This window comes from Xiphias gladius, chromosome 8 (assembly GCF_016859285.1).
Source record: "Xiphias gladius isolate SHS-SW01 ecotype Sanya breed wild chromosome 8, ASM1685928v1, whole genome shotgun sequence".
NCBI lineage: Eukaryota > Metazoa > Chordata > Actinopteri > Istiophoriformes > Xiphiidae > Xiphias > Xiphias gladius.
Window position 1 is genome coordinate 12,891,336 of NC_053407.1, and position 25,797 is coordinate 12,917,132.

The window sequence follows — 25,797 nt, forward strand, 5'->3', positions numbered from 1 at the left end:
CATACCAGGTCAGGTTGGGGAGGACAGGAGACGAAGAGAGATTAATAATTTGAAAGATTGGCATGTGATCACTGAAACCTGAATCCCTTCCATTTTGTCTCGTACACTCATGTCAGAAAAGTCAGAAAATGTTAAATGAACGCATTTTCCAGACAGTGAAGGTGTGTTGATAGAATTGTACCTGTTGGTGAAGTGTTAAGAGTATGTATTTCCACACTGAGTGAACAAATTAATTCTCCTGGAGGCCAATCTACATTTTCTTCAGCTGCATCATCACATTTTTTCTGATTAAAATAGTTTACAGTTGAGGAACAAATTTCCTCAAAAGCCCGGAGTGTGTGTAAACACAGTTGTTGCTTGTTGTGAAGTTATCCGCATCTAATTAATATGCTTGAGTTGTTTAAGGGCTGAAATAACATTACAGTCTTTCATCAAACTTCAAGATTAAAACACCCTGGCACAACTAATAGGCCCTATGCTTTATCAGAATGTGCCACCTGAGAAATTGCTACCTTGGGGGTGACATTTACCTTCCTTCATTGGCCGATGAAAGGGTGGAAAGTCTGAGCATCAGCAGGTTCCTTGTCCTGCATGTTAGGTCCTCAGCAGCACCTCCATCTGTTTCTCTGGTAATGCAGTTTGCCTTTAATTTCCTAATGTTCCTCTAATCACCAGGCCGGGTGCACGAGGGCTAATAGAGGGGTCACAAGTTGAAGTCTGTCCCGAGGAATGGATTTAATGGGCAACAGAGAATGCAAACTGCATTATAAAACACAGCTGCCTTTGCCTTACTGCAACCACAGTCCGGTTCTGTTGCGAATCTGATACTGTGAGTTACGTACCGCGTGTGTTGTTGAAAACTCAAGTCATGCTTTCTATACGATGATTTAAGCAAAATCCAGAAATAAAGATCTGGGTAATTGCATACCCCAATGCTCTTATGAACGTCATGTATTTTATAATTTAATGCAAAATATACTTTATTTTTAACTACACATGTAGAATGGGAAAATATTTATTACTCACAGTGGGCGAATTAGCAAAAGGTTAGTATGTTTTTTCTTTAAGTATGAATAATAGATTAAAGAGAAATATTACAGATGAGGATATTTCCAAACAGTTACATCAAATACAAATTCAGATGCTATTCAATGATTGAAATGAAATGAACTATCATCTCTTATCACGAAGTTTAAATAACATTATTTCAGGTTTTATTTATGCGAGTCATGAACTCCTATCATTTCAAGATTCTTACATTTCAAACTCAAAACATATCATGTATTATATGTTTGTTTGTTTCGTTGTGTGTTCACATCTTTCCATCTTTAAATCTTCAAAAAAAAGCTTGCCTTAGATATGCTTATATATGCTGGATTTTAGATCAATTGCATAAAGCCCTGGAAGAAGAGAGATGGGAAAAACATCCGCTGTGAGGAACTAAAATAAGCAGCCAGGCAACTGCATCTGTTCAGTCACACGCTTCTGAAACACTCTGCACCGAACTAAAGGACCTCACGGTCAGACACAAACAGAAAATGTTTATTGGAGATGTTCTTACTGCAAAGTCTTTGCACTCATGGCATGTTTGTCTATTTAAACATCTTAATTACTGTGTTTGAAGTGTCTGGTAGACTTAAATCTTAGCTGTTGCAAGCTTTCTTTCTTAAATGTGGCTCTGTAAGGAACTCTTATGAATTCACTTATTCAGATTCAATAATCCGGAGTGTTACAGCGATAGTTAATCCCCAACCATCTTTACAGTCTATTTTGCACTTAAACCTTGGTCAAGTCTGGTGATTTTGTTATGAAAAGCATGTTTGTGCATTAAGAAAAGAGTCACATCCTCCATCAGAGGCAAAAAGAGGTTAGAGAGTTCTTTGCAGAGTATGCCACACATTAATCTGGGCTGTGGGTAATCAGCTGTATTTTTCTAAGGGCAACTGCCTGTAGAAAAATACAGGCAGACAGGCTTCGTTTACCAGTGGGCTTGTTGACCTCTGGACCAATGGTGATTCAAGCAAAACTAAGACTAAAAGATATTCTCTTTTCACAGGGAGGTTGTCATACAACAGCTGCATTACTGATCCATTATTTTCATCTACGCTACTGTCATACACTCTGCTTTTCCTGTTCTGAGCTGACAATGATGCCGTGTCTTAACTGCAAAAAGCAGCAGACCTCACTAAAATGAAAGACAGAGAAAACATGAAGCAGAACTGAAGCTGAAAAAATGAGTGAAACAAAGTCAGGGACAGATACAATTAAATGACATTCTATTTATTTGGTGTAGCCCTAAAAAAAAAAAATCAGTGCAAGTGCAGCAAGTGAACCACAACCTCAAAACGTGTATTTTTTTTTCCAACAGTTTAAGAGAACAAAATAGGGGAATTGATCAAAACCAAAAAGTCCCACACCTGTCCATATTTGAAATGAATAGTTTATGGCAACTGGTTAAATTCAGGCCTAAGAGCAATGCCTCTCCGCATGTTCCAGATTTCAGCTCAGAGGAAATTAGGCTATTGTAATAAAACTCACTGAAGAAAAATATATTCTCACATAAATTTCACTTGTATCAAACCACATCCTCTGCGAACAGATTTTACAGTTAGTTATTTCCAGTGACACCTGTGTTCTTGTTCTTCATGAAACAAATCTGTACACTGTGGCACTGTGTCATTTAATTGTTCGCATTTACATACACATTGTTGTGTTTGGTGGTTTCCCCTCAAAGAAGGATTAGCTGAATCAATTAAATTAGCTACTAAAAGGTATTCTGGCAAAATGTCCATTTTGGCCAGCTTTTATATTTATTAATACTAAACTGAATCAAAAGCAAAGCTGCATTATGAATTATTAATAAGGCCATGTTGAAATGCATGCATTCATAATGTCAAAGTGATCATTTAGCTCTCTGATATCAAGTATTCATCAGTGGGCTGGGCTCGGCAACCAACACTAGCTAAATGCTAACAGCCGATAGACAGAAAGACAGAGAGACAGAGAGACAGAGAGGGAAGTTTCCGGTAAGGAGAAATTGTCATGGCTTCACGAACAAGCCTTAGCTTTTGATGTAAATCTAAAATGCTGTGTTGTATTTTGCTTGTTTACAAAATGAAAAAGACATATTGTACACCATCATGTTGAATTTATTTCAAAAGCTGTTTTGAATAAATGTTTTCATTTTTGCTGGCTGTTTTCAGGGCAGTGCTGTTTGTTTAGGATGCAGTTCCAACAGTCAAAGGAGAAAGGGCTTTGGAAACCCCAGGCTCTTTAGATTGAAGGACTCCAGCTGAGTGGAAGAAGTTGCAAACAGCGGGCGTCAATTTCATGTCTAAGCAGGGCCTCTTCCTGTGGATATAATGCACTTTTAGAAAGCCCTAAAGTCTGCTGATGTGATTCTCTCCACTATGAGAGCTTTTACCTTTTTTAAGCACAATGATCAAACAGTGAACCTTGGTAGATGCGTTTTCAGAATCAGGTGGAACAACATTTTTCTTTTAGCGGATCGATCATTTGAATGGAACTGAGAGGTAAAACGTTATATCAAAACATTCATCGAGATAGAAAGGAGCTTAACTATTCGTTATGATGTTGTTGTCACATTAGAATATCTTCATAACAGCCAGTGGTTTTTGAATTTAGTTTTTATTTCAGTTTCAGCAACTTATACAATCGTATTCTTAATTTAGCCTGCTGTGTCTATACGGTTTATAGATAATTTAACCAAAAAAAAAAAACTTGTTTCAGCTTCAAGTATTAATTGTAATGGTTAGAATAAAACAAATGGAAAATTTTGAATATAAAATAGTGGTATGAGTGTGTTCATATACATAAAAAAGGTAAGATGAGATGGGAAGACAAAAATACATGTATGATTCCTATTGCGTAGAGGGTTTCAGATCTCTTCACTGTATTAGTAAAGCCTTGGCTGGGCTCCACCTTTTTGGTATATATATGTTATTTGTTCAATCTGGTAAATTTCCCTTATCTTCTCAGTACATATATTGTATGTCGGGTGGTTGTATAATCATATATTATATGTGAGGGGTCAGGTTTTAGTCACGAATGTGATTCATTTAATTGCTGCATTTAGCAATATTTGTGGAAGATATTGTTTAGCTCTTCCATCAATGCCACCCAGTATCGGACCCAGTAATGCCACCTTTGGATCCTTTGTGGAATTTTGGTGGAATACTTCTTTAAATGCTTCAAACACCTATTCCCTAAATGTTCTTATTTCACTAAATGACCCAAATATGTGGGTATGGTTGTCAATTTGTGCAACACAGTTCCTCCAACATTTATTTGTTTGTGTTCGGGCCCATTTTAGCCTCTGTTCCTACATTCACCCATTTGAGTTTCTCTTAAGGGGATGTCTAGGAAAGGCAAGTTCTATAGGGGGCTTCCACATAAGCTTTTTTTCAATGTTGAGCCAGCATGTACATGAAATATTCTGAATCCATACTGTTAGAAGTTTTAACTTTGCAGCCCCAAAACATATCTTACATTCCATATGGTTCCATATGATTTCATATGGTTTAGAAGCAACAATTTTTTTTAGTCTAATTCTTGGTTGCTCTCCTTGCCATAAAAATGTTTTCAGTGGTTTGTTGTTGACATCTGTGTGACAGAGCAGTACTGCGCATAAATGCATGCATTTATCTGAGGGCCAGGAAGTTCACATTAGCACCTCAGTCAGCCACATAAGAGATGGGATGTTAATGTGGTATTCTTGAACCTCGCTAATGCAGGTGTCTTTGTACCTTATAATGTCTTACAGGAGGCATTTGATTCTTATAAGGTTCAAGTGGCACTTGACACAGTTAGAAAATACTTGAAAGATATTCAATTGTGTTTTACAACAACACAGTTTAATACAGCTTGGCAGTGTATAATGCAGTGGTAGGAATTATGGCAGGGTGCACTATTTCACACTTAGTTTTCACTATGGAACAGTAATTATTTGCACATCTAAGTAGTTGGTGTTGAGCAGGTCATATGGAGATTAAATGATTTATACAATTGCTAGTTTCTTGTACAGCCTGCTGGATAAAAAATAGACAATGAGAACCAGGACAAACACTGAGTGCTTTATTCATTGGTAGAAGGGAAGGTCGGTAGACTAAATTATACTAGAATCCTAGTCAAAGTTCACTTAGGAAATCTATACTATCATACACATACACCCTTTAAAGTGAACCTCCTGGCTGTATAAAGTTATATAGGTAGGAAATCAAGTGTGTAGCAATGTAATACTCAAGGTCAATATTGATCAAGAATGCTCAATTTAGCTTGCACATTTCACAGCAGCAATCTATCTGTGAGTAGCTACAGTAGTACAAACATGTGGTGCACCACTTCGATTGGAACAATGATGCGCCTTTCTCAGAAACCTCTTTGGCCTACTGGGCTTCTGTTTAATTTCTGTTTTGCTTCGACACTGTTCTCAGCCTAAACTCCACTCTTGTTACAATCCCAGGCAGTAGCCAATCACTAATACCCAATCCCAGTAATCCAAGTGGGTGCACCAATAGTACAACAACTAACCTCAAGAGTCAATCTTGAATCCAGTCACAACACAAAGTGACATTCACTCATTCATGTGAAATAGGTGGGGCTGGAAGCTTAGTGACATGGTGACTACTACTACTACCACCACCATCAGGGCTATGGTAAACTGTTAACTGTTAACTGTTAACTCGCAAGTTAGTTTCAATGGCTCAAACAGCTTCTCCCTGATTTCTCTCTACTGTCCTGTTTTCTTCCCCTTGGCATTTTGTTCACCATTGTACACTGTATCATTCAATAAAAATAAAAAAAAAAATATCATGGCTCAAACAGCTTCTCCCTGATTTCTCTCTACTGTCCTGTTTTCTTCCCCTTGGCATTTTGTTCACCATTGTACACTGTATCATTCAAAAAAAAAAATAGAGAAAAAAAAATCTCCAAGTCAAATCAGAGGGAAAAAAAATAAAAGTTATGAGTTTGCAATTGGCCAGATAGTTTCATTTTAGATAGCTTAGTTTGGTTGCTACGAAAGACACTGACTGCTGTCTCATAACTCTCTACAAACCACTGCTCTTTTGTGGAACGCTTTTTTACTCCAACAGAGGATGGCTTGTTCTACTTGTTCTACCTTCATGAGGGTAAATTTTTTTGTAGTGCTGTCGTATGAGGCTGCATTAGCTACAGCTACTGTAAGTGTTCCGACCTGACAATGGAGTCTACATAATACGCATATGTAGTAAATAAAAAAAGATGTCAAATGTCAAGCAAGCGTAGTATGATTCCATCCTGAATGAATGAATGTCAAACAGCAAGGTTACTGGGTAAAGGTAACTAGAAGGTACATTTAGTCCAACATAATCCTAATTGTATAGCCTAGTACAGCAGAAGTAGTCTGAAGGGGTCCAAGTATATTTAGCCAACAGAGGAATTTACTGTAGGTGTACAAAGGTGAGGTTGGAGATGATTCTAAACTGACAGACAGGCTCTAAGGATCCAGCAGTCAGTTGTGCAGCACCCACCACCAGGACAGAAATGTGACCCAAGAAAGGCAGTCTGACAGGGCACTGTGAAGTGCAGGTTCAAGAAGGGCACCCTTATGAAGGAAGGCATCTTTATCCAGTAAGAAAAATTACCCGTAAACAGCAACGGTCAGCCAGATGTGCTAACATAGTGTCTCAGACAGAGCAGGGGCAGGAAGCTTGGAGAGAGCAGACAGGAGGATCCTAACCATGGAGACAATCCTGCAACAAGAAAGCAAGGAAAGAAATCAGTATAGTAAGAAAAGTCTTCTTAATTTTCAGATCCTAATCAAGGATCTCAAATGACAGTTGGGTTGACTTAGGGAAGAATCTTCTGGAACCATATGTTCTGAAAGATGCATACAGAAAAATAAAATAAAATAAAATATATATATACATATATATATACACACACACACCTTTTTTTTGTTCGTTGTTTATTCTGAGATTTATGAAAAATCTACTGTACTGTATACTGTTTTCTCCTCATAAGTCAACCCATGGCAGGGAAATGACTTTTAAATTTTTTAGCAATAATCAAATCATTAAAAGCCAAGTTTTCAAGTTCATCATGGTTTAGTTAACAAATTAGACAATGACTAGACAGAGACGAAATTGAAACTATAGTGGAAGGAGGCCTTAGCAGTGGCATATTTAAAACTAAGAAGAAGGAAGAACGGCAGAGCGTCACTGATGCAGTTAATCGTGAGTTTTCAGCAACACACACTGGAAGAAATTTAAAAAAAAAGTGTTGTGATTTTAAAAGGCCAAAAACCACACTGGACTCCAACACTTTCAACAAGGCATATGGGTGTTTCGGGATCCAGTGCCCCCATCAGCAGAACGGCATCATTTGTCAGTGCCTTCCAAAAGTGTTTTTCATTCATCTGATTGTTTGTCTGATTTCTTTGTTCCTCACAGACAAGGGTCATTATTCACACAGCCCATCTGATAGTAGAAAAGATTTATTTCAAATTCTTCCCCAATAAAAGAATAGATACTGTATGGTCCTAAAAAATTAATGATGACATATTTTTCTCTCTGGTATTGTACTTATTTGCATGGTTGAATTACATTTAGATGAACTTTGAGCTGGTGTATTAGTGCTCCCCTTAAGTTATCGTATGAGGTATATTAACTTAAGCTGTGTATTGATTAATGTTATTTTATTTCTCTCACAACCCAGAGTGTCAAATGTAAGAAATTTACATTTCAAATTGTCTTTCATTTGTCTCTTATCTGTAAATGAAAACATTGGACTCAATGTCAGCAGCCCTTCAATATAACCCCAACAACCTGCATTAAACAGGTTATGTTCTCATTGATTGTTCACACACATAAGACAAAGCTAAGGAGTAAACCTCCCAGACACGATATACAGCAGTAGCAGGCAACTGCACATTTTAAAGAGCAGAGTGATCCCAAAATACACACTTACAAATACACTTTGTAGTGTGAATTTTTCACCTTGGTGCACAGACAGGACCTTTGCTCATACATTCTCAAAGAGAAAGTTTGCATTTGCTTAAAGGAAAGTGAGGTCAGTGAACTGTGGTGAGCTGTGGTAAAGAATATGCTGACCACCAAATTAACTGCCCATTCTGTAAGATTGCAAGCTCAGGGCCCTAATTTCTATTTGTGGCACTTAAATGACTAATAGTCTCAATTAAAAGACTAGCATGATGGGCTATATTTCAACAGCAACAGATTCTATTACAACATAACACATTCCTTTTAAAATGAAGCAGTTAACAGTTGAAATATGGGCTGAAAATCACATGAAGAGCTTTCAGTTAAAGTGTGATGGCTTACTTATAGAAAGAGAAACTTATTTATAGTACATACATGCATAAAAAAATATAACCCACAATCTACTGTTCAAAGATAATAACACATAAAAGCTCAAAAAACGATTCTAACTGCAAACATGATAGGATAGGGTCAGTGAGTGGTTGCAAAAAGGACTACGAGACTACAGTTGTTTTGGAATTAAATATAAAATCTTAGAGGTTTTTATGTAATTATGTGTGGAAATATGTAAAAGGCAGTCTTATTAATGAGATACTCGTAAGGACAGAATTTTTTTTTTTCCCTCTGGGCAGATCAAGGTCATACAGATTTGATAGCTTGTTAAGCCTCTCCGCACTGTACCCTTCAGGTGTCATTATTTTTCTATAACACACAGTTTGTGGTATACGACACACTGTTACACACAACGTACTGAAACCCTTAAATAGAGAAATATAGATCACAGGAGAAGTGAATGGTGGTGTAAACTCCTGCTGTGATTTCTTGTTCACTCCAGGCCAAACCTAAATTCTAATGCTGCAGTTTAATAGACCTGAGCACACAAGGGGACGGCGTGCTCGCCTATAAGGCTCTAAAAGATCAAACTGAGGTCTTGTTACAACTTCATGATTACCAATTCAGGAGGCCTGAAGATATACTTTAGCTGCTGTTGATTCAGCATTACTGTGTGAAACAGATTATCAAAGTCTTCCTTGGGCAGCCAAACCTGACATGAAAATTCAGAGGTTTGTGCCGACTGCAGATGAACTGCTGGTAGACAAACATTAGGTGTGGGCTGGTACACAAATTCCACAGTTGTGGAAAGTAAAACGAATGCAGAAGATAACATTTTTGTCACTTATTAAAATTCAGCCCAAGATGTACTTTATACGAGGCCCGCACCACAGACTCACTGAAATGTGTATATTAAGTTGGGCTCAATGAGCATATGCTTAAATCCTCTATTCCCTCAGCAAAGTATGGATGCATATCGTTAAACACCCTATAGCACTGGTTATTGCTTTGGCATGGTTTAAATCTGCAGTCAGAGTCATCTTATGGAGAGAAGGATTTGTTTCCCAGGCTGTTTTTGTCTTGCTGCAGTTATAGACACCTTAAGGTGGTGTAATTGCTAATGGTTTAGTGCGTTTGATTGTTTTTCTTTGCAAAGCCATACTCAGCTTTGGTGGAACATTGTCTGTTTTTCATCTGATCCACGACTTCTTATCCAGTGTCAAAGTAACTTACCGGCCCAGTATGTTAGATGCATGGCCTGGATCCATGAATGTGTATAATCTATGGTAATACACATTCATCCAACCCTGATGTTCTTGTTTGGAGATATGGTTGAATTTACTGGGGAACTGCAAAACTCCTAAACGAGGGATCTGGACCCTTCTAATAAACATATTTTGTACTTGATTTCACAATCAGTTTAGCAGAACGTCTGCATCTAAATGGCAGTCCAACCATGTATTCAACAATGTATGTCTTCTCTCTGTATCTCTCTTTACTTCAATCCACTGATGTCTCATTCATGATTGCAATCATGATTACTTTGTATTACTACACTGGAGTTCTCAGGAGTGAAATATCGAAGATGACATGGAGATTTCCCAGGCATCTGTCTGTCTTCCCGCTCTATCAGCCAAGAAGGCTCTTGTGCCAAGACATTCAACTCCTCCTATCTCCAAGGTTTTAGTCCTGAGAACTCAAAACAGCCACCAAAGCTCACCCACATGGCCTGGGTCACGCACACAGTGGCATGCCTCAGTGACAGATGGAGCTTGCAGAGAGAAATGCCCTGATTGGATGCACTACACAGGCCTGCTGCAACCTACAAAGTACACTTTGTGTGCCCAAAACCACACTCCCCTGATGCAATACGATGCAGCAAATGTGTTTGTGTGGTTTTCTATACTTATGAGTGATGGTTAAAAGGTTACAGGTGGAAATGAGACCTGTCACTCTAAGTCACATCATTTTGAATCCTGTATTTTCATGTCACTCTCCACAATCTAAAGCCTAGAGGAGGATAATTTACTGTGTTTCTGTCCATGTGTAGGACTGTGGCTCTGATCTACTGACGCAGTTGGTGGTGCTGCTGGTGCTCTCCGTTGAATTTAAAATATATACATCTGTTTCTATGTTGATGACATGCTTGCTACACTAAAATTTCATAGTTGATTTGGTGCATTTACGGCATATTATACAGTGCATCTTCACCTCTGCCACTGGATCATAAAAGCAGGAGAGATTTAAGACCCTCAATCTTTCAGCTTGTTCACTACTCCAGAATACTGAACACCTGTTAGCAAAGACAAAGAGTGTAATGTCTTTGATTCATATAATATACAGTACAATCCAGCAGTGCCAGTTTATTTTCTGATTTATACCACACCCAGAGACATGGAAACCAGGAAAGAAATCTTTCCTGGTCTCTTTTATTTACTCTTTTATTTCATCTTTTATCTGTTTATATAACTGCTGTATGTCATTATAACATGTATATGATTGGCCTTTGATAACATGCTCATTATTTTAAAAAAATGAACATCCATGTGTTATCAATTAAGCATCTCAATTATTCCTTCCATTGTCATGTATCATTTAATCATACAGTAAATTACCCTGTGTCAACCTACTTGTAGTTTCTGTCTGTGATTAAGTAGACTTCAGTTGAAACAATTAGTCAATGTCATGTCCTTTGATTTACACATGGTGCACTTTGTTGTAATAAAAATAGAAGGCAGAACCTCAGTCAATCAATTAAAAAACAGTGTAGCACATAAAAACATCTATATCAAGTATACATTTCACATGGAGCCTGTAAGGTGCTAATAATTTTCAGACATGCATTTGTACGATGGAGTCTGTAGCTTTGGTTAAAGAGCAACTTGTTTGACGTGTAAACACATTTTAGATACTGCCAGCCACGCGCTAGGGGGCACTGAATAAAGGGGTTAATCAATTAGTCAGCTGAAGGACAATTAATCGATTAATCGTTTCAGAAATTTTTTCAAATGTGAGGATTTGCAATATATGATAGTAAACTGCATGTCTTTATGTATTGGAATGTTGGTCATAAAAAACGAGAAGTCTGAATTTGAATTTTGAATTAACTGCAGGAAATTGTAATGGGTTTTTCACTATTTTCACAACATTTTACAGACTAAGCAATCAATTGATCAATTGAGAAAATTTTTGTCAGTCACATCGACGATGAAAAAATTTTCATACGCATACACTACAGGTCATAAACCCACCAAATATAAAACTTTTGTTTCATTTGGATTATAAAAACAAAGCATGGTTGTAACATAGAATATTCAAAAATATAAAACAGGAACAGGTAGAAAGCTTTTGATTTACTATCACATCATGCATTTTATTAAGCATGCCTAGTTGTAATAAACCTGCAAAAGTTTATTTTCCTTTCAAGCTGATCCACCCATCTGGCGGATGGGATGAAAAGACAATGCTGATTTCATTTGCATGAAAGCCTCAATGAGTCATTTACACAATTGGAAGCAGCTGCACAATTGGAAGGAGCTGCACCTGTTGTTTTTTGCACAGAGTAATAATTTGCACCTTTTACTACATCCAGGACTACGTACTGTCTGCATTGCTTTGTTTTCGCATGGTGATTTTTTAGTCCCATCCATAGCTTTGATGAATGGACCAGAGAAATTGCTCCCTGCATAATGACTGGCATACCTCATTCTGTAACATCTACTGTATTCTGCAACTCATGGGGGGGAGAGTTCACTCTCAACGTAACAATGGAATTTTGAGGGCACCTTACGTCCGTAATTTAAAGTTCTTACTGAACTCCTATTTTAATTCCTATTGAAATTAGATGTTGCAGTGGGACATGACAAGGGAAAGAGATACGCATCTTGATATACAGTAGGTAAACATTAAAATGCCACTTAGAAGCCACAGAAAAGGAAAAAAAAATTATTATTTAACCTTCATCAGTTTCTAGTATGTTTGTCTTTATTATTCAATTGCCAGTTGAAGGGTACAGTTGATAAACTACTCAATTTAGGGGGGCTGAAGTCCCTCGAGCATGGACGAGGGAGAAGAGTTCCTCTTTCAATTAAAGAGACATAAATCTGAACATCAAATGAATTCAGAAACTTCCTTCCTTCAGGCCTGTGATCTGCATTTAAATTTGTGAGATATCCTTCTTTCTGCCAAATCATTTAAATGTGTTTTAAACCATAGTGTAACAACGATGTTTTCATTGGCAGTTATTTCATTTTTTTTTATATACAATAGTACAAGCTAACAAAGTACTTTTTCTACATGGAGGTTAAAATACATGTGTTGATACTGTGAAGCAACATAGTAGAATGGATCTACAGTACTGTATTTGCACAGTTATGAACATGGTGGTTACCCCCATTGTTCCAGTAGTAACTTAAACTCCAGCAACAGCTGACTCTGTACAGTTACAATCCAGAAGGCTGTGAGCACCTGGTGTTGTCTTTGAACTGATTCTCATTTAAACTACTGTGAAATTGCATAGATTGGTTTTGTATTAGATGTTTGTGCTATACATCAGAAAAAAAAAAAACACATGCCAGGAAACATAGAATAAACTAATTTCACGGTAACGGTCTCATTACAAAAATATGTTTAGAAAATACATATATTATCAACATTCTGCACATAGTTGAAAGGTTTTAAAAATAAAACAGGAAAGAAAATAAGGGGATTTAAACTATATTTAACTGCTTACTCTTCATCTCCTTTTTACTTCTAGAGCTGTGTACTTCCTTTTAGTGCCTCTGAGATTATGTCACAGTGTGACCCTGACTGAGACGTAAAAGAAATAAAAGGTTATGGATGAGCTATCCAGTGTAGTAATCGGAGGTCTGCATAGGCATTGTCTCTTGTCCTATTATGCGTTTCTCTTTGTTAAAACACTATATTTCAGTCAAGAGGGAGTTCAGGGAGTCTGTGGTGACCAACTTTTGTGTGTCCATGCTGAATGACTGAACGGCGACTCCAGCTGAGCATTGCAAGTCGATGATTGATGATGATGTTGATACAGGTAAAGCATCCTTACCTCGCACTGTCTTCACTGAATAGTTCTCTTCTCAGCAAAACACAGTGTCTCTGTCTATGAAACCGCCGTCTTTTTATCTGTAACTGGGAGTCTGGCTGGCTGGTCAGTAACAAAGCGTTTCGAGTCCGCCAGTCTACTCTTGACTGAATCATCAGAATGATAAAGTGGCCTGACAGCCATTGACTAGGCTAGGATACACACCATCTTGTTGTAGTGCAGACTTCATTGCCGGAGGTCGGCGAACAAGCAATAAAAAAGGAATCACTGTGTAAGGAAAAGTGGCCGGTCAGCACTTAAGATGTGCTCAACCACATGCAGGGAGTCTCCTCAACTGCAATCAAGGCAAAATCCTGATCACAGGACAATGAGATGGCTCATCTCTCTTTCCAAGAAGACTGAAATGTGGAGTTTTTGCTTTTCAGAGCAGACAGCTATTCCCCACTAGCTTTATACAAAATAAAATTAAAAAACAGTGTACCTGCAGTACACAGAAGAGGGATTGTAAAAGTAGATGGGGGATGGGAGCTGACTTGGAAGACTTTGCTGCGACATCAGGCAGCATGTTAGAATGGATGGCCTTGAAAGAGCCGAGTTAACAGAAAAAAGCCAGGGAGATGCATCATAGGGCTCTAGCTGGAGGACGTGTCTGTGCTTTGCCGTATCAGGGGGCCCGAACCATGATTGGCTCTGCCTGTTTTGTCATTTGTTAATTCCCCCTCCCCCCCAAAAAAAGAGGCACAGTCAGCATCAGAGAAGCATGGATAATCTTGACAAGAACCCATCACCTACCAGAGGCATCTGTTAACATGGAGCTTGCTGCTTTGTAATTTAATGTGACTGTTGTTGTTAGTGCAGTGAGCTGAGCAGCCTCCTTGCAGCAGATATAAGGGGTGAAACACTTCTCAGCTCCTGCACTCTTCAGTTCAGTTGAAATCATTTCACTTTGCATCTTGACAATTCTTTGACTGCTAATGGATTGCATTTACCGGAATCATTTTGCTTCCTCAGTTGCATTCAATTAAACTGAAATGCTTGGAGGCATAGACAAATACTTTAAACTACCCAAAGACGGAACTAGTGGCCTATACCAAATCCCCTGAAAAAACTGTAACAGCTTAGGCACAGTGTCAGAATAAGGACCCTAAAAGGCCCAGAGAGAATCAACACAAAGGACATTTGGAAGCAACAGTGGAGTGGCGGTTGGGGGATGGGGGGTCTTCTTCTCATCTCTTGGGTTTTAAAAATAACTTGAACTCTGTCATTTCCCCTCAGTCGTTCTGATTGGATAGAGAGTCTAGGAGAATGAAGGAGTGAATAAGATATGAGACAGTTTCACGTCTAATGTCCTATATTTCATTGTGGAGAAAGCAGGTGAAGAGGAAGAGGGACAAGAGATGAAAATGTGTTGACAAGATGGGAGTGAAGAAAAGAAGATGAAAGGAGAGCAGAGTGACCAGGAGTAGATTAAATACAGTATTGTAAAATAATAATATGCCAATGTTGTTTATCCTACTATGTTATTCCCTAAAGAAATCTAATATAACTTTAGTAAATGTTCTTCTGTTGGCCTCATATTCAACTCAGAGTATTGAAGACCACATTTATTTCACAATGTTCGGGATCCTTGATTTGCAAATGGAGCAGCCCAGATTATTATGGTATGGATTCAAATGTAGCAAACCTGTCAGCTAAACAGTCATCCTGTGAACTCTACTCTAGCATAGTATAACAAAAATAGGTTTCAAGAATAGTAATGCTGTTTGTGCCAAATTCCTACCCTACCTATGTTATGTAACTTACAAATAGTAACATCAGACAATTTTTGCCTCTTTTTAGGTGGCAGGAGTGACAATTAGTCATGTTAAACATTAGTTGTGTTATGGTTTCATAATGATAAAGACAGTTGGAGAGCAATTAAATACAAAACAGGATATAAACTCTGGATGATTTTTTTCCTGGGCAACTATCATGTCTTTCCCCAAATGTACAGATTTTTAGCAATATTTTATCTCAAATGGCTTGAAATAGTGCATATAGCTGACGTGAACTGAAACAAAAATCTCTCTGGAGGAGCATGGCCCGGAACCCCTCAGGTTTGGGCTAAGCCCCAAACGTTTACAACGTCTGGCTCCACCCCTGTTCGGAAGTCCTTTACAAAAGAGGACTTTAAATATTTAGAAAAAACAAAAGTAGACTTAGAGCAAAAGATGGTTGGCAATAAGAGATGGACACAGAATAGTTCATTATTTTCTTTATGACGTCTCTGAGAGCTCTTTATAGGTCTAATACAATGGCTACTCTACACCGGCAAATGGAGAAGATGCGATCAAATTCTCATGAATTTAGCCCTAAATCTAACCCATAGATAAGTCTGGCACAATTGTATTAAGCATATGTACTGTTGATGTGGTTACCTGCATTTGAAAGGATATGTTCAGATTTTTTTTTTTAAATTTGTCTTAATACAGTAATCACATGTCCATGTGTACCTTGAAATAGTTACTGGTCACCTTGTCTCTACTGTCGATACTGACCGTGAAGTAGTTGCATCCTAGCGTGACTACGCTGTCACAGTTCCGCTCTGTTCAAAAGTGAAGTCCAAAAATCAACTGAAGCTAATAGAAGACAGGTATCATTCAAAGTAATGGCCATTTCTTGATAACAAAACATCCCTTCCAACGCAGCGCCAGCACAGAGGCAGTGTCCATGGAAACACGAGGGAATTACATACCCAGAAGACTGTAACTCTGGAAGACGTGCAAAAAATTTTGCTGTGACTGTCTTTAATACACCTTGCACACTGACTTAAATGCACCACACACCATCAGAATATGACATACATCAAAACACATGCACCTAGGTGACTGACTATTGCTTCACATATATTTCATAATGTCAACTCGTCGGGATACAGCAGTGTACTATATCCAAGCATTGGTGGGAATCAACTGTCCAGGAAAGCATTTTTTTTTTTTTTTTTTTTTTCCCCCAACATTCACTCCCTAGAGTGCCACATCCCAGCTATTGTAACTTGACTAGTTCTTCTATCTGCATCTAGCCTCTAGCTGCATCAGGTGTGTGCTACAGTCGACAAATGACGCAACGCTAAATGACATAACCAGCCAGTAAATCCCGTGGCTCTGGTATGATAAGTGAGAGAAGGATAGGTTTGTCAGCAAATGTACCGACTTTTCAAAGACTTTTTAAGAATTGTAACAAACTGCAGTGATCTAGTCGGACCGCTGAGAGAGCCCAGGCGACATCGTTGTGAGTACTACAGCACAACTCTCAAGCAGTGTTGCTGAAAATAAGCAGTCACACAGCAAACCCTGTCTGAATAAAGAAGTGTTACAAGCACATTATAATTCACTCAAGCTAAAATATCAGAATACTTAACTGGCATTTATGAACTATTTTTCAGAACCACAGAAACAGAAATGGCAGATGTGAATCACTGATGGTTTCTGTATGGATTAGAACCACAGACATAGTGGTTATGAGACATGCCTCTTAACCAGTGGGCTACTAGAGCACACTGAATTTTTTTAAAATTTAATATTTTAATATTTACAACACTTAACTATGTCAGTGTCTATGTCACGTGTATTTTTGTTCCTTTTTAATTTCAGAACGGATGAAATCATAACCTCCGTGGCAGAAATCATTACATAAAATCAACAGGGCAGCATGTGGATGTTGTGGGGCTACAGGCCGCCACTGAGGTGCCACTACGTGCCAGTGCCACTAGGAGGATCCCGGCATTTCTGCTCGAAAACGTCAACAGGAGATCTACCAGTCTGCACTTGATTGCTCTTCCTTAACAACCGGAAGTGAAAAAATGTAATTACAAGAACTGAATTTGAATTGTGAGAACTGAATGTGGATGTACGTATATAGAGAATTGAATTTTCAGTGAGGATCAAATATAGTTTTGGAGCAAATTATTTCAATTTCATATTATTACATTCAGTTTCAAGTTTATTGGAATTCAGTTCCAAACTAATGAATTTAATTTCAAAATTATGTTATTCAGATCAAATTTTTCAATGCAGTTACTCAAGTTAAACAATAAAAATTCAAAGAATGTGATTCAAACTCAGTTTTTAATGCGATTATTCAAGTTGAGCTACTCAAATTCAAATTTAAATGATTCAAATTCAGTTTTCTAGTGACACATACAGTGTTTCTGCCCATACTTCAGTTCTTGTTTGCCAAATTCATCTCAAGCACAAAAGTCTAGGAAGCCCAAAGAGCAGTGCTGTAAAAGAGAGATGAAATTAGACCGGTGCTTCCCGTGTGGACAGTGAAAAGGGGAAATGAAGGGGAACAGGACACTCACTTGGGAGTAGTATATTGAGCCAGCCCTCAAGGTGCACTACAGATCACCCCCTCTTTGACCCAAAGGGCTAATCACAATTTTAAAGCATCCCCGTGCCCCATCCCACCGTGATCCTGAGGGCAGACTTAGAGGCAACCTCGTGGGAAGGTGTCCCCACGGGACTCATTAGAAATGGATGCGCTGTTTCTGTCAGACATGCTACACGTGAGGGTTTTGATCAGCTCTGCCAAAGGAGAGAGAATTTAGCAGTGGGTTTGCACCTTGATGTACAGAACATACACTGGTGTCCCTGGACACTACGGTTAGGAAGAGTAACCCTGAGTTCAGCATTAAGCTCTGTCCTCTGTGACTGCACAATCTTGTGATGATAATTCTCTCTTTTCAGTGTTTAAGAAAAAGCATTTTCCCTCTCCCCTTGAAGGTTAATACTGTGGGTCATTTCATTCTCTGAGGAGGAAATTAAACACAGAGAATAATCCTTGAAATATCTGGGTGCATGGCTCCATTAGTTATGTACCATAATACATCTTTGTATTTCATTGTATCCTGTGCCTGCTTTTGCCCCAGTTAGCAGTCCAGGAGTTAAATACAAAGATAGCAGTTACTAAGCAAATGGGTCCCTATGCAATAGCTTTTCATTTCACCCCCCTCCCCTTTTTTTTATATTTTTCTCACTCAACCAATTGCCTCACTCTGTGTGAGTGCATAAGAGCATCCTCTTTTTTTTTTTTCTTCTCTAAGGGATAAAAGTCACCTTCTCCAAATCTCATTGAACAAAAAGTCACACAGAAAATAAAAGCTAAACTCTGTATTCCGCCTGCACACAGAGTTCAAGCTTAGAGAGAACAGGGTTGGCACTTTTTAGTTCTCTCTCTGTCAGCAGGAACAGAGAGGGAGAGAGACAGTGAGAGAGAGGAAGAGGAGTAAGAAAGAAAGAAAGAAAGAAAAAAATCAAGGCAAGTGGCAACAGCCAAGGCAAGACAACAGCATCATTTTTCTAATTTACAAAGATGTACACTTATTCTGTTGGAAGTGCTTGACTCACTACTTCTCATCTCCTTCAGTAGTTCACTCCACCTCACCTGCTGTATATAATTCACTCTCTTGCGCTCTCTGTCCCGTCCAAGATGAAGGAGAAGCACAATGAATTGGGTCATTCTACATCATTGATGAGACACGAGAGGCATGCACAATTTGAATCTGAAAGGGAAACTGTAATAAGCTCAAACAGGTACCACTGGCGTGTTGCGATTGACAGGTACTCATTTTTCGAGGGCTTTGCTGAAAATGACCCTGCCCTTTCGGCAGGAACCCGGCCACAGCTGCTCTTGAGAAATCCTTGTAGAGTGCACTGGGGTTGAGATTTCAAGGAAATAATGATTATTGAGGTTTAATGTGATTTATTAACACCCAAACTGATCCTGAAATACTGTGAAAAGACATTCCCTTATTTCTTTGTCCTTTTAGGTCCAATATGTTGTTTCTTTATTTACCAACATTTCTTAATTCAGTCCCCTTTCGAAAAACAAGAACCATCACATGACAACAGGGTAAGAATGTCAGAAGCGCCAACAGGCTCCATTTCAAGCCAACCTGGAACATGGGACAGATATTTCACTCTGATTCAAAAGATGTTGGGGGCAATCATTGGCCTGACCACTGTTACCATGGAAACTCAAGTCTCTGGTGTTGATTGACAACTGGCACAATTTAAAGGCTGACTCACTTCTAAGGTAGAGGTACAGCTACTCATTCAGTCAAGCAGAATGGAGAATACCACATGACAGATGTCAATGTGCATGTATACAATCTATTATACTTGGACTTTTAAAAAAAAAAAAAATCTTTTTTCTAATAGCATGGTTGGTGTATAAAACTGTCCTTGCCTAATTAAAAAAAATGTTTCCATTCATTTCATTGAAACCAGAGCTTCCTTTAAAACAGCTCGGAAGATTGGCCTTCACTGAGATTCTGCTATTAAAGCTGTTAGAAAATCTATTTCTACACCACCCATAGTGAGGAGTCTTTAGGTAACAGCTTTCATATCAAAACTAAAGCCCTGGCTCACATCTAATGATTGTATGACTAAATGTATTTTGGTTTTTCACTCCTTTTCTATATGGTTATCTACAGCATATGTTGTATTTTATAATGTATAATGTATGACTTAAGTGTTTCAGCTGCTCCTCCGAGGGACTACAGATGGAGCTTAGCGGCAGCAATGTTTAAATTGTGCATGGAGCCTGTGAGGACTAAAAGTAAAGTACGATGCTAAAGTTTGGCAATGAAACTGGGTGTAAAAGATTAACACAGGCTCGAGAATTCTCTGTGCATTCTGGTTTCTTCCGTGCGTCTGTATGTGTGTAGATTTAGATTTACATGTGCATACTTGTATGTGTGCATTTCTACCATGGTCAGAAGAAGAAAAAAAACCATGCGTAGAAAGAAGCAAAAATATGAAAGTCTTGAAAAGCCCAAAGCAAGCTATAACATCTTAACATGAGCACCAGGTAGAAATTTATACATGGGTGTTTTGCACTTGTCCCTGAGTGTATTTTCCAGTGGCTGAAAGAACCAAATTCACCTCTGTGCGGTGTGTGTTGCTGTCTGGCCCTCCTCTACGCACATCCCCCTACTTTCTGCATGACCATAAAAGGATTCATTACTGACTGACTCTCCTGTCTGCTCATTTACCCAGAAAATCTGCTCATCATCTTGTGCTCGCCATTGACTCTGATTACATACACAAACAATGTGTTTACAGTTCTAAATTTTCCCCATAATTAGCTGACACTTAATACAATATTGTCCACCTAACTAGCTCGTAAAAGCAATATGCCAACGTTCTGGAGGCAGGATGTAACTGATGGAAAACAACTGTAATTTGAGGGGCCAGGAGAGGAGGGAAGAGTGTGGTGATCAACTGGGAGCAAAAAAGTAATTAAGCTTTGTAAAAATTAAATACAACACAAGTGCAAGTACACTACTATTTGGATGGAACTAAACATGGTACACTCAAAACATAACAAAATGTATAAACTCAATTTTATAAAACACTGACCTTTTCAAATTTAATTGCACTCTATTCACTTATTATTAAATTTATGTATCAAGATTAGCACCTAAAATCCATCTATAATGCTGTCAATGTTTTTCAGCCTACATATATATTGCGGCTTTATAGAAACCTTTCAGCTGTCGTGGGTTTCCAATTTGGCACACAGAGTTCAGATTTGAAATCGACAGCTGGTGTGCACACAAAAACCTACCTAACAAAATGTCAGAAACTGTTTTTAAAGATGAATTTGCGGGATCTGTGCAAAGGGAGATAAATCATTAATAAATCAAGTTGTTGTAAATGTATTTTGGAAGATTGCAGAACTGAATGTTACAGTAATTTCACATTTTCCGTAAAGATAATGAATGGAACTAACATTTCCCAGGGCAGTCATTAAAAGCGACTGGAAATACACACTGAATTAATTTCTGAATGGTTTTGTCGTAACCTTCCTCAGTATTCACTCGTGTTTTTGTTCCACCTATAACACATCAACACTTTATTATTGAGTGTCCTTGACATTTGAATGAATTTTTCAGTCAACACTGAATTGCGGCAGTTGTTTTCAGCAAACACCGAGGAGAGCTGTGGAATAAAGCTTCAAGCACAAGTGCAAACCTGGAGTTTGTAAGAGGATAAAGAGGGTAGAGGATTTACTGTGCGTTCCACCTCTCTCCTCTCATCTTTTTGTCTCTTTTTCTCTCCCTCACTGCCTGCCTGGGCTTATTGACCCTTGAAAGACATAGGAGTCAGAAAAAATTTGAACAAAAAAAAAAAAAAAAAAGAAAAAATCATCAACATATCGTGTTAAAGAAAAAAAAAAACCTTCACGCTTTATGTTTCTTTTGTCCTCTGTTCTGGATCATTCTTTTACCACCACCCTGATTCACTGAACCCTGCCTAGTATTTCCACTGGTTGATGGGTTAATCCCCCCACGCTTACTCTTATTCTCAGCCTTATCTGGTCAACCAGGTGTATAAGATAGGGCCCCCTGTGCAGTGGTCTGTTTGTAATGGTAGTCTGTTGGGTGCTCAGTCACCCTGCTTTTTAACAGATGCTGTGCTTTATCTGAGGCAGACTGTTATTATAGAGTGGGAGGCAGTAAGAGACACGGGTCCCCTGGGTAAATGTATACTGTGCAAGTGGATAAAGTCCATGATTAACACACCTCGCGCACATGTCCATTTAGGTGCATTCCAACACGCCTCACACACAGTTCGAGGAGAGATATGCTTACGTGCCAAAATTGTTATGTAGCATCACAACAGCAGAAGAAACCTGATGCAAAATCATGTAAATGACTTTTTCCTTATACTGTGTAGGGAATAAAATACTTGATAAGGCAATGTGATGCACAGCCTCCACCCCCCCAACCCCATCTCTCTCTCTCTCACACACACACACACACACACACACACACACACACACACACACACACACACACACACACACACACACACACACACACACACACACACACACACACACACACACACACAGACAGCTATTTCCAGCAATATGCCGTTCTGTACACATAATATCTTCAATTGCGGTGCTTTGTCAATAAGTATGTCATATGGCCGACAGGATAATATGATTCTCATCCTGAATTCACACCTATGGACTCCGGCACAAAAAGTGCCTGCTGCACAGACATAAGAGAGGTTAAAAGAGAGCTGCTGCTCCAAGCTATTACTTCACGTAGCTTTACTTTCTACCTGTTTTTACGCAGGCACATTCAAAGCAGAAAGGTTATTGCTATTTACAATCCAGCCCCTTTGTGGCCATGCGATGAAAGACAAGTCTATTTAAGTGAGAGGGAGTGAGGTGTTTAGGCTCCCGTTTGCTTACAAGCGCAAAAGGAATGTGATACCTGCCTCGGGGGTGTGTGTGTGTGTGTGTGTCTGTGTGTGTGTGTGTGTGTGTGTGGGGGGGGGGTGTTTCGTGGGAATGATAGGAACACACACTGCCACTCGCTTACAATTACAAATACACACTGTACAGTGCACATGCTTGCTGTAGTCAGTGAGCACATAGTGTACCTAGATACAAGCAATGGCCAGATAAATCCATCACGTTGAGCTTTTATGCTGCTGGGGAGAATCACATGCCCCATTCATCATCTGTGCTTTTTTTCCTTCCAAAAATAAGCAGACAAATAAATACATCTGAGCTCTGAGGAGACTTAAGCAGAGTCTCAGTGTATTCGCACCGACCCGTTCAGGATATTCGGCGCAGATTTGAAGACTCATTAGCTCCGAGGGTCAATTGGATTTTGAATGCAGTTTGTTTGTCATTCCAAATCGCTATATTTGAAAAACACTGCATGACCTGGTGAGGTCAAACAGAATAAGGTAATATGACAAACACTATTTAATTAAAAGGACTTAGGTTAGACACCTGACAGAAATTCATGCTTAAATGTGCCCTCAAGTGTTGTGACTAGCTAATGCAGTGTGGGAGTGCGTCTCCACGTCAACCAGATCTGGGTTATGGTTGATAGGGAGAACAAGCCTGGCAGCTAATCTACCTCATTCCATGCTCACCTCTTTAAATGGGAAGCATTAAAGGAAAAAGATACCATATTTAATATTTAAGTTCATGCACATTATCAATCCCCTCGCCTGGTCTCACTTCTTTCTGTACCTCTATGAGTAAATCATTTCTGTTCATGCTTATGTGTATACCTTTGTGCATATGCGCTGTATACTTGCATGTGTGTGTGAATGTGTGCATTCAATATGTATGGAAAGGTTCGGATCAGAAGAATTCAGATATTTCAGATTTCAGGTATTTTGGCTTTCCACATAGGCCACACACTAAAAATCAGTTGGTCCAAAGTTTGGATCAATGAACCTCTGATGCAACTTGGTTAACATTGGGTTATTTTGACCCAGTGTCTTTCTTATTACCATTATAAATTTTTCAGTTTTATAACTGCTGAGTTGTCAACCCTAAGCAAAACATTGTTGTGCTGACAAAATGTTAAACAAAAGTTTTACATTAAAACTGTCACAAATGTATTGTTACTTTTACAAAATGATGTGTATAAGACATTCAAAACTTAAAAAACAGAAAACAAAAAAAGGATGAATACGGTATTTTATCAACAACCAGTGGCACCTATTGGCATGTACATTTAAAGATAGCTAAAGTTGTTTTTAACAGTTCATAACCATAGCATATTAGATTGGATTAAAAAAAAAAAAAACAGTAATAGAACACTGGATCAAAACAACCCATTGACTGGGGGGTGATTGGTGACCCAGTGACTTCCTACTGGGTAAAGTTAACCTAGTGTTGTGAAAATCTTTTAAATGCAGTTCATTGTCCATCTGGAACTTTTTTTTTTATTGCCATATTTGCCATAACATCCTCCACCTGGAAACTAAATGCACTAAATAAAAAAAAATATATGCAAATACTGTATGATCCAAGTGTAAATGTGTATCAGAGGGAAGGAAAATGACTGTGAGGAAACTGAAAGTCTACAGCGGGATGAAAGGGTGGTGGTTGTGATGTATGTGTGTGTGTGTGTGTGTGTGTGTGTGTGTGTGTGTGTGTGTGTGCATGTGCGTGTAGGCTGTGGGGCATTTGGTTTTATAACCCGTGCAAGGAAGCATCTATCGAAGAACTCTTCCACCTCCACCGCCTCATTTCATGAAACCTTCACCCACCTTTTGAAAGTAGAGCTTTACTTGCATAAAAGCACCAGCTCCAAGCAGCAACTCTGTTTATTCCTCCTTTTTCTCTCTCTCCCTCACTCCTCACCCTGTCTCCCCTGATACCGAGCCCCATGAAATCTGCACAGCTTTCAAATTAAATGTGAATCAAGGGTATGTTTCCTTAGGATTGCATGGCATGATGGTTGAAATCCTGTAGTAAATATGACTTTGGAACCAACAGTATCTCTTGGGCTGTAACCTGGAAAATAATCTGCACTCTTACACTTCATACAACCTCTTCAATCTGATCCGTTCCCGAGGCTTATGGAAGGTGTCAGTAGACCACTCAGTATTAAAAGTCCTGGTATAAATGGAAGATGATGGGAAGTGGTGAAATTTGCATCATATTATTAGTGCAGCTACATGTTTGGATGGTGCATTTTTACAAAAACATTAAAGCATGAAAGCATCTGCTTATATTGTTAAAAAGAACAGTCGGTGCACTTAAGCATTAGTTTAGTATTTTCTCATATTTATAGTTGGGATGAAATTAGGGCAGGCTTTATTCTATTTCAAATTTAAAGGAGATTTATCATGTGCAATATGGCATATTTACAAGTCTCTCTGGATCTGTGCAATTTTTGAATAGGTTTCATGTACTGTAATAATTTAAATTGGGTTTATTTGCATCGCCCTTGATTACAGTCACAGCAGTCTGTCCACCATGTGTCCACCAAGGCTGATGTCTCTTACACACCAAATCATATATCAGACAAACTGAAGTACTAGAGAGAACCTGCGTCTAGTCAGAAAGACAAAGTAAAAGAGAGATACAGCATAAGTTGACATAATATGGGCAAAAAAAATGAATGTTAAGAACGTAATGAGCCTACAAATGTATTGTGGAGTAGTGGATTATGAAAAGTTTTCTATGGGGGCTTTGACTTTTTTCACTACTGGAATTCACTGTAACTGACTTCAAGCTGAAAGCAACATCTATTCTCTGTTAAGTATAAAACCACACACTGTTTACTTTTATGACCTGCAGGGGTAAGGGTCTGAAACTCAGAAGATAGGTTTGTTTTGGTAGAGAATCACTTAAACATTGTGTAGTGTCGTATCAGTTGAATATTGTGTACTGTGTATCGGTACTGTATTGAGTATTGTGTTATGTTCTAACCATGTTTGTAATGAAAAAGAGATAAATGAAATGTTAACTCGTGATGCAGTCTGTTTTTAGAAACTGATCGAATAATCTGAGGTTGTGTTTCATGACTGTATTTCTTCTGGTCAGTTGAGGCGGTCACCAATGCAGCAGAGGAGGCCGAGCTGCTACAGG

General features: G+C 38.6%; 1 long non-coding RNA gene across 3 annotated transcripts in view; it reads right to left on the minus strand.

The window, feature by feature from the left end:
* Positions 1 to 3,158: 3,158 nt before the first annotated feature.
* Positions 3,159 to 25,797, minus strand: part of LOC120793737 — a 68,725-nt gene continuing 46,086 nt past the window's right edge. For all 3 annotated transcript variants that reach the window (XR_005708031.1, XR_005708030.1, XR_005708032.1), the window contains 2 exons: positions 6,645 to 6,752; positions 3,159 to 3,351 (listed from right to left, as the gene is read on the minus strand). This is a non-coding gene — a long non-coding RNA (uncharacterized LOC120793737). The remainder of the gene's footprint in view (positions 3,352 to 6,644; positions 6,753 to 25,797) is intronic.